General features: G+C 43.8%; 1 pseudogene; it reads left to right on the top strand.

Annotated features, from left to right (window-relative positions):
* The first annotated feature begins 9,933 nt into the window (after window positions 1-9,933).
* LOC115463942 lies at window positions 9,934-10,003 on the top strand (annotated as a pseudogene).
* Window positions 10,004-10,275: the final 272 nt, after the last annotated feature.

The following is a 10,275-nucleotide window of genomic DNA, read 5'->3' as shown; positions in this document are numbered from 1 at the left end:
TGGAGTAATCTGTGTTATGCTAGCTGTTTCTGTTGTTTTTTTCCCTCTCATGTTTAGTTGACATCTTTGTAATTTTTTGTTTTCCTGTTCTTAGCCCCCAATTCTGAGGTCTAATTTATTTTACTTTGCCTTATTTGATTTAATTATAATTGTACTTCTGTTTTTTCATCATTAAAGTATGCATTGGAAATAAATTGATAAATTAAAGATGCTTAATTAAGAAAGAGGACTTTGATACTAGCCTTTTTCTTGACTGTGTTTTTAAATTAACACAGAATTTTAACTAGGCATACAATTTCAGTTTAACCCAAATCTCCTTTTCCTCCAAGTTTTAAAACAAATTTCCAGCATGTAAATACTCACCAGCTGTGGCATGTCCTATCTCAACACTCCTTCAGAATCCTTCCTGCAGCAATAATTGTAACCAAACTCTTCCGATAATTAGATATCAATCTTTCACATCACTGTTGAGGAATTTTGGCCCACTCTTCTTTGCAGAGCTGCTTTAATCAGACACATTTGTAGGTTTTTGTGCATGAACTGCTCATTTCAGGTCCTGTCACATCATCTCTATTGGGTTCAAGTCAGGACTTTGACTAGGCCAATCCAAAACTTTGATTTTCTTTCTCCTCAGCCGTTCAGATGTAGACTTGCTTTTACGTTCTGGATCGTTGTCTTGCTGCATAACCCAATTACACTTCAGTTTCAGTTCATGAATAGATGACTGGACATTCTACATAAGAATTTTCTGGTACAGTACAGAATTCATGGTTCCTTCAATAATGGCAAATTTTCCAGGTCCTCAGGCTTCAAAGCAACCCCACACCATTATACTGCCACTATAATGTTTGACTCTTGGTATGATGTTCTTACTGTGGAATGCTGTATTTGCTTTACACCAGGGGCGTATCTGCTATGGGGCCACAGGGGCCTGGCCCCCGCAGATTTGCCCCTGGACCCCCTTACCAATGACACTCTCAACCCCCCTCCTCCTGCCGTCACTCCGCTGTTGCACCTCACCTCCCTTTGCTGGCTGGGGACCCCAACCCCCGCCAGCCGAAGTCTCCGTCCTTCCTTTGTTTGAGATTGGTGGTTTCTGACGTCCTGCACGCACGCACATACAACGTGCAGCGTGCAGGACGTCAGAAACCACCAAACCCAAACGAAGGAAGGACGGAGACTTCAGCTGGTGGGGGCTGGGGTCCCCCGCCAGCAAAGGGAAGTGAGGCATGATGGCAGAGTGACGGAAGGAAGGACGGAGACTTCGGCTGGCGGGCCAGCCCCCACCAGCAAAGGGATGTGAGGCGCAACGGCGGGAGGAGGGGGGGGTTCAAAGTAGTTGGAGCTGTCTTCCACGAGAGGGGGGGTTTAAAGTAGTCGGGTGGGGGGGGGCAGTGGTGGCGTCGTCGTCTTCGTCTTCAGCGGGGGGGGGGGGGGGGGGCTAAAATGTGCCCCCTCTCCTCGGCTCTGGCCCCCCTACCGTTGAAGTTCAGATACGCCCCTGCTTTACACCAGACATAATAGGACCTATGTTGTCTAAAGATTTCCATATTTTACTCATCTGTCAATAGAACATAATCCCCAAAGGCTTGGGAATCATCCAGGTGTGTTTTTGCAAATGTGAGATGAGCATTGATATTTCTCTTGGATAGCAGTGGTTTCTGCCTTGCTACTGTCCCATAGATCCCATTTTTGCCCAGTCTCTTTCTTATTGTGGAGTCATGAACACTGACCTTATCTGAGGCTAGAGAGGCCTGCAATTCATTGGATGTTCTTCTGGAATGTTTTGTGATTTTCTGGATGAGTTGTTGCTGTGCCCTTGGAGTAATTTTTGCAGGCCAGCTACCCCTGGGAAGAATTACCACTGTTCCAAGTCTTCTCCATTTGAACATTATGGCTCTCACTGTGTTTCATTGGAGTCTCAGAGTTTTATGGCTTTGTATCCATTTCCAGACTGACAAATTTCAACAACTATTTTTCCTTCTCTCTTCTGGAATTTCATTTGATCGACACATAGCATTCTCGTAGAAACTTTGTGGTGACTGCTTTATTCTCATTGTAAGGATCAGTATATAGTGAGGTGTAGATTCAACAGGGCTGGCTGCAAGTCTGGCTGTGCTCAATCAGCTGAATCTAATTATCAATTAAATATGGTCACTTGGGACTCAATTAAGTAAATGGCGCTCAAAAATCAGCACAGAAAGAAATCAGCGCTCAATGCTGTTCTATAGTGGGCACTCAAAGATGAGCACCATTTTAGAATACCATTGAGTACCGATTTTGGCACCGAAATTTGGGCACCAGGACTTACGCATACTGAAACCCAGCACCTGATTTGAGCACACATCCCTGGTATTCCATAATACTGTGCACAAATTTTAGGAACACCCCTGACCCTTTCATGCACCTCCCATGGCCACACCCCCCTTTAGGATTGCATACTATGGAATTTGGGCACATATTATTATAGAATAGTGTAAAGCAAAATGTGTGCACAAATTCTAATTGGTGCCAACTAGAACCCAATCACTGGCACTAGTTGATTCGTTAGCCAATTTAGTTGGGCACACATCTTGGATCGGCACCCAAGTTTGGGTGCCATATATAGAATCTGGAGGCTGGTTATTGAGTAACTAGGGGGCCCTTTTAATAAGATGCAGTAAAAGGGGCCCTATGCTAGTGGTGGAAGCTGTTTTTACCAAACATCAGGGCCCCTTTTTCTGCAGTGGGTAAAAAGCCAGAAAAAGGAAATGGCCATGCAGTAAGTTCGCACTTGCCACATGGCCATTTCAGAAGTAGCCCTTACAGCTACCCATTGAGGTGGTGATAAGGGATCCCATGCTAACCCAGTGGTGACCAGGGAGCATGCAGCAGTGCCTGACTACTACCGGGTAACCCCCAGCGGTATTATTTTACAGGAAAATCTGCTTGCACCGGAAATGGCAAGCATTGGGAGTGGAACTACTGCTGGCACCCACATTGGGTTGGTGGTAGTTTTGGGTTGCCATGCGGCAACCCTTTAGTAAAAGGGTACCTAAGAGAGCAGTTATAAGTACATAAGTATTGCCATACTGGGACAGACCAAAGGTCCATCAAGCCCAGCATCCTGTTTCCGATAGTGGCCAACCCAGATCACAAGTACATGGCAAGATCCCCCAAAAATGCATTTTATGCTGCTTATCCTAGAAATAAGCAGTGAAGTTTCCTCAAGTCTATTTTAATAATAGTCTATGGACTTTTCCTTAAGGAAGCCATCCAAACCTTTTTTTAAACCGCGCTAAGCTAAGTGCTTTTACTACATTCTCTGGCAACGAATTCCAGAGTTTAATTACAAGTTGAGTGAAAAAATATTTTCTCTGATTCGTTTAAAATTTACTACTTTGTAGCTTCATTGCATGTCCCCCAATCCTAGTTTTGTTGGACAGAGTAAACAAGCGATTCACTTTACTTTTACATAAGAGTGGTATGAGTGTTGAATAACTTTTTAGAAAAAATGTATTTGGCAGATCACGCACAAAACAAAGAGTATATGACACAAAAAAACAATAGTGAGAAAACAGGTACAAATAGCAAACAGCCCCAAACAATGAACAATCCCTCTCCATAAAAGAGTCAGGCAGTGGGGTTTACAATATACATGCTCTGTGTTCACAATGTGCTCAATACCTCTTCCTGACTCTATAATAAACATTAAGATAATTTTTCAACAAATTATATAATATTGTAAAAAAACTGTGTTATGTGTTTATTCACATTCCCTTTATCTGATATTACATTTTGTTTAAAACTCAGAAACCATTCAATGTGATGCAATAATAGGGGAAATCAGGAGGGGCGTTAACACTTCTTCACCTCATTGTAGGTGTAGCACTGTCACAAGAGATAAATGGTGAAAAGTATCTTGTATTACACATCAGCAAAAAAACTTTGGGTGGGGAGGATTGACAGAATTCAAAATGGCATGGGATAAACATAAAGGATCCCTGTATAGCAAATTAATAGAATAAAAGTATAGAACATTACTACTTGAAGCAAAACTTAATTGACTTTCACATCTTAAAAAAAAGGCATAGCGAAGGTAACTTGCACAGAGCAGCAGTTACAACCCTAAAAATAAAAGTGGGAGGGGCTACCCTGTATGGAGCAGCAGGTACAACCCTAGCCACCTTTTTAGTTAAACTGGTTGAACCACGTGATTCCTTCTCTGCTGCCGTTTACTATGTCCTTATGTTATGCCTTCTTAGAAAAGGAACATTTAGCTGTGAAAAGAGCTATAGAGTTTCTCCATTATTATCTTTCATTAAATCCCTTTGTTCTTATTACAGATCATGTTCCTTAGAAATGGCTTCATGAAATCCTTGTATCAGTAGGTGGCTCTTGTCACAACAGCCAGTGAAAGAGCAGTCTAATGGTTAGAGCAATAGGTGGAAAACCAGGGAAGACCACGTCAAATCCCACTGTGGCTCCTTGTGATCTTGGGCAAGTCTATAATGAGGCCACTTGCGTGTGTAAATTAAATAACAGTAGCACTTTTGCGAGTAACTGCAAACTTATTTGAATTAGTTCTAGCAGAGCGATTAAGCACTATTCTGTAAGGGTGTGCATAAGTGGTATATCCCTTAATTCTGTAAAAGTTGTCAAAAATTGCGCATGCATATTTTGATATGTGCAATTTGTGCACGCCTTCAGTTAAATAAGATAATTAGTGTTGATAATTGGCTTTTTAACAAGCAATTATTGGCACTAATTCAATTTAATTGGACTTTATGCATGTAAATTTAGGTGTGTGGGATCCAATGCCTAAATTTTACATGCAATTTCAAAAAGAGGACGCAGAAATGGGAGGGTCATGGGCATAATGGGGGCATTCCTAAAATTAACACACATTGTTATAAAATAATGGGGATACGTGTCTAATGTAGGCATGTACATTTGCACCATGTTTCAGTTGGTACAAATGGCTGTGCCTAAAGTTAGGCATGATTCCTAGGCTTAAGCGCTATTCTATAAGCCACACCTAACTTTAAGTGCGGCTTATGGAATAGCGCTTTTTTTGGTGCCAATTTTTTTGGCACCATATATAGAATCAAGCGCATAAATGAAAGGGAGTCATACATGGGCACACAATGCACTGTGTTCCCACTTATGCATGCAACTTACAGAAGTTATAGGCACCCGTGCTGTATTTATGCAGTCGCATTTATGTCAAGTCTATGCCTGGTGTAGCTGCGGGCGTGCAAATGTTAGGTGCACCAATATCAAGTTAAGCTAGTATTCCATAACAGAATCCAGATGCTCAGGAGGAGCCCATTTTAGACTTGCCGCCTTAATCTTTCATTGCCTCAGGTATAAACTTAGGGGCTCTTTTACTAAAGTGTGGTAAAATTTTGGCTTAACACATTTTAATGTGGGATTTTCCTGCTCACTAAGGCCCAGATGCACTAAACGTTTTTCATCGTTAAATGAGCCCTTAAGGAAGAATTTCCTATCCTTTCCATGCACTAAAGCCTATTTTCCGACGACAGTAGCAGCTAACGAAAACTGAATGCAGATGAGCAATTCTTCTACAAATCACATTGAAATGACATGCACTAACCTTTTCCGATTCGTTTAATGCAGGAAAACACCGTGAAATCTAATGAGAGGTCTGTACCTCTCGTTAGGGCTGTCTGTTTGCTAGAAGTTTATAAAATCCATTACAAAAAATAACTGGGGGACAAAAACGCGCGTCAGGGGCGTCCTTTATTGACGCCCCAGGTCGCCGCTGCTCCCCTCTCCCTCAGCACTAAAAAAGAAAAAAAAAAAGGATCGGGAGGGGGCAAGGGCGCTTGTCATGAGCATCCTGTATGGACGCCTTGCCCCCCCTGCTGCTCTCCGCTTCCCCCCCACATGAAAAATCTCCAATTTTAGCAGCCCCGGGCCGGCCCTCCTCCCTTCCTGTGTATTCTCCCACACTAGCTCCGCCTCCTGCCATGCTCCGGTCCCGTGCCCCGCCCCCGCCGCCCCCCTTTGGTCGTGGCTGCCGCTCCCCCCTCCAACGACCCCCACCCCTTTGCCTTACCGGCCCTTGCAGCGCCTGTCACCTCTGCTGCACGGGCAAGAACAGCTGATCGGCGATTCAGAAGGCCTCCTCAGACGTCCCTTCTTTCTTCCTGAGCCCGCCCTCCTCTGACGTAGGTAAACTACGTCAGAGGAGGGCGGGCTCAGGAAGAAAGAAGGGATGTCTGAGGAGGCCTTCTGAATCGCCGATCAGCTGTTCTTGCCCGTGCAGCAGAGGTGACAGGCGCTGCACGGGCCGGTAAGGCAAAGGGGTGGGGGTCGTTGGAGGGGGGAGCGGCAGCCACGACCAAAGGGGAGGGGCGGCGGGGGTGGGGCACGGGACCGGAGCATGGCAGGAGGCGGAGCTAGTGTGGGAGAATACACAGGAAGGGAGGAGGGCCGGCCCGGGGCTGGGGCTGCTAAAATTGGAGTTTTTTTTCGTGCGGGGGGAGGGGGGAAGTGGGGAGCAGCAGGGGGGGGCAAGGCGTCCATACAGGATGCTCATGACGAGCGCCTTTGCCCCCTCCCAAAACACACGTGTTTGTGGGGTTTTTTTTTTGTTTTGACAGCTGGGCCTTTGTGGTACGCGCAGAGCAGCCAGCATAACGCTTGGCTGCTCTGTGCATGCTTTAGGTGCTGATTAACAACGGGTTTAACGATGCTATGATACATCCTACTTTGCAATACCGCTACGAACATTTCTGGAGTGTTTTTGTAGTGCATTCCTCGTTTTTTAAAAATCGTTAAGCACTTTTACATTTCTTATTTTTTAACGTTTGGTTGATGCATCTGGCCCTAAGTCCAGATTCCATGCAATGCTTTTTAGGGCTTTTTAGAATGTATTTGCAGATTGTGCGCTAATGTTGCCATTAGTGTGTGAGACCTGCAAAAGAATTAACACAGGAGCACTTATAGCCTCCGATTTAGGAGGTGCTAAGTGCTTCCGGGTTAAGTTTGCATTATCTGGTTAGAGCATGCTAATCAGAATGCACTAGCCAGACAGCGCAGGAACGCCCACTCCCCACTCATGTCATCCCCCCTACAAAAATCTTTTTTGTTTTTAAATAATGAATGTGTGCTTAGCATATAACAACAGGCAAAATACAGCAAAATGCATTAACATTTTGTGGTAGCCTGTTTTCTCACACTAACGCCGTTTCAAGGACTTCATGCCTTTTAATAAAAGGGTCTCTTACATTGTTAAGCTCTTATATAGCTTTGGGATCTTCCACCAAAACAGATTTCCCTTCTAGAGAATGGGGAAGGGACAACGGTAAGATTTCTGTATATTGCATAAATATGTATCCCATACAGGATGACAGTAACAAGCATCAAAAGAGGATGTAAAATCACACCATTAAATGTAAACAAATATGTATTTTTCTTACATATCACATGCACTTTTTTTTTTGAAGAGAATACATACAAGGGAAATCAACTATATTTTGAATAATGTGATTACTGTATTTATAGAAGTTTGGCTTTATTGAAACTGTATTGTCTTTGGCCTGTGCTTAAATGACTTTGTTGACTCAGTGTGCCTACTCTAACAAAATGTTAAATTTAAAAAAATAAATAAATAAAAAAGATATATAGTACTTTAAGGAGCTGCATGTTGACAGCTACAAAACCAATCTGACTTGAAAAAAAATAAGCATATGGAGAAAGATTCAAAATGCTAGAAAGAGAGATGGGAACTGACACTTAAGAGATGTGCATAGACAATTGAAACTAGTGTGTTGAGAGCAGTCGGCCTACTCTATATCAAAAGATAATAAGCCCTTAAAGCTGGGAAAAGGTAAACAGCTGCTGCTATCTCTGCAGAAAAGCAATTACCACAGGTAATGTAAAGATTCCAACTATATTCAAAAAAAACATACTGAATCCCCTGGAGCAACAGATTGGTTTGGAGATATGGGAAATGTTGCTGCATAGGCAGGAAAGGTAAAGCGTTGGTTATTTATAGCCAAATATGATTCGGGAAGGGAGCCCAAGACTAGTTTCAGAGTTGTAAGAAAGAAATTTCCTCTTGGAAGCAATTCAAATGACATTTAACCAAGCCTGTATTGATGCTCAGGGATAATAAGAAATGCATAAAAATGTTAATTGAAAAAGAAAGTTTTTCTTTTAAGTAGATCAGAGAAAGAGAAATTTAGACTTTAGCAGAGTTTGAACTGCAAGACAGTTCTGTGAAATAAACCTCCAAAAAGTTTTATTGTCTTGTGCAAGGAAAAGTAATCCATACAGAAGAAAAGGTTTATGGTGTGAGATTAAGTCTAAATTGTGTAAATTATATGCTCAAGGGAAGAAATCTTTGTCTAATATAGTAGCTGAAGATTTATTTATTTAGATTTTGCTCACACCTTTTTCAGTAGTAGCTCAAGGTGAGTCGCATTCAGGTACACTGGACTTAACAATTTCACGTTACTTTTAGCTTTTAAATCTCTTCATATAACTTGCATTCTTATTGGGAAGGTGGCATCTTAACCGCTTCATTGACATCCATAAGCTTTAATGGTGGCATTCTCTTAAATATGTATTTATACAATCTTATATACCAATCAATTTGACAAACTCTTCAAATATAACTCTACTGAAATCAGTGTGTCTACTGAAATCAAAGGGCGTCTCTACGTTTAACATGCACTAATGTTTATCGCATGCTAAAAATGCTAGGACGCCCTTAGCGCATTTAAGGTGAAAGAAGCACTGTTTGGTGGACAAAGGATACAAGCAGTGGTATGCTGGAGCAGGCTCTCACAGGCTCGCAAGAGCCGGTTGTTAAGTTTTTAAGAATTTTGGGAGCCGGTTGTTAAAGTAGGGCCCTCCATGGCTACTTTAACAACTGGCTCCCAAAATGTGGGCTTGGGCCCCCTGCTGAATTATCTTTTACTTTGCTGGCAGGGATGCTGAGCCCTGCCAGCCAAGCAGTGGCATAGCCAGAAGTCAATTTTTGGGTGGGCCAACAGGTTGGATGGGTGGGCACTAGACAGTGGTGTGCTGGTAAATGTTTAACAACAGGCTCTCTCCCCGGTCCACCTCTGCACCCCTCCCCCCCCTCCCCCCGTCCACCTCTGCACCTCCCCTCAAAATTGCAGAGCTGGCTATAGCCGGGGAGAGAGCCTGGGGGGGGGGGGGGGGGCAATGCATTACTGTCTCCAGGAAAAAAAAATTAAATGATCCCAGGTTCCAATTTAATTCATGTTTAATGTGGGATAAAATGCCATAAATAAGTAAATAAATATAAACTTTTAATGTTGAGCACCTGATTCTCAAAGTGGACATATTCCAAACACTATAATGAAAATAAAATTATTTTTTTCTACCTTTGTTGTCTGGTGACTGTTTTTCTGATCATGCTGGCCCAGTATCCGATTCTGCTGCTATCTGTCCTCTTAACTCCGTTTCCAGGGCTTCCTTTCCATTTATTTCTTTACTTTCCTTCTTTTCTCTCCCCTTGTCCCCTCCATCCATCCATCCCCAGCAATTCTCTTCCCTCCCCTGCCCCCTCCATTCATCCATACCCAGCAATTCTCCTCTCTGCCCTTCCCCTATCCAGCCATACCCAGCAATTCTGTTCTTGCCCCTGCCCCCCTCTATCCATCTATACCCTACCCAGCAATTCTCTTTTCTCCCCTGTCCCCTCTCTCCAGCCATCAGCGATTCTCCTCTCGCCCCTCCCGCTCCCATCCATGTCCTGCGATTCTACCTGCCCGCCCGGAGCCCTCTTCTCCCCCCCAAAAAAAATTTACAGTGCAGGCTGAGCTCCGTTCCCGCATCTGCCTCCCTCACTCTCACGGCAGCACTTCCCAAATGCTGCTCACCACCGCTACGATCGCAGGATCTACCTCCCTCCGTTCCAGCACTCAGCAGCAGCGGTAGCGAATCATACATGCTGCCTCCTTCTAACCCGGAAGCGTCTCCTCTGCCGCTTCCGGGTTAGAAGGAGGCAGCGTGTATGATTCGCTACCGCTGCTGCTGAGTGCTGAGACGGAGGGAGGTAAATCCTGCGATCGTGGCGGCGGTGGGCAGCGTTTGGGAAGCGCTGCCGTGCATAGGCGGTCGGTGGCCCAACTGTTTGGGGAGGCTAAAGGGGGCGGGGTTAGGGGTGGGGCCAGGGGTGGAGCTTAAATCCATAATTGTCTGATCACACACAGAAAAAAAAATAAATGTCACAATTAATACCTTTTATTAAATTTAGATATGTGCTATGTATCATATGTCAAAGAATAAAGT

Source organism: Microcaecilia unicolor, chromosome 2, assembly GCF_901765095.1.
Source record: "Microcaecilia unicolor chromosome 2, aMicUni1.1, whole genome shotgun sequence".
Classification (NCBI taxonomy): domain Eukaryota; kingdom Metazoa; phylum Chordata; class Amphibia; order Gymnophiona; family Siphonopidae; genus Microcaecilia; species Microcaecilia unicolor.
Note: the sequence above shows the minus strand (reverse complement) of the source record. Positions and strands in the feature narration are given on the sequence as shown.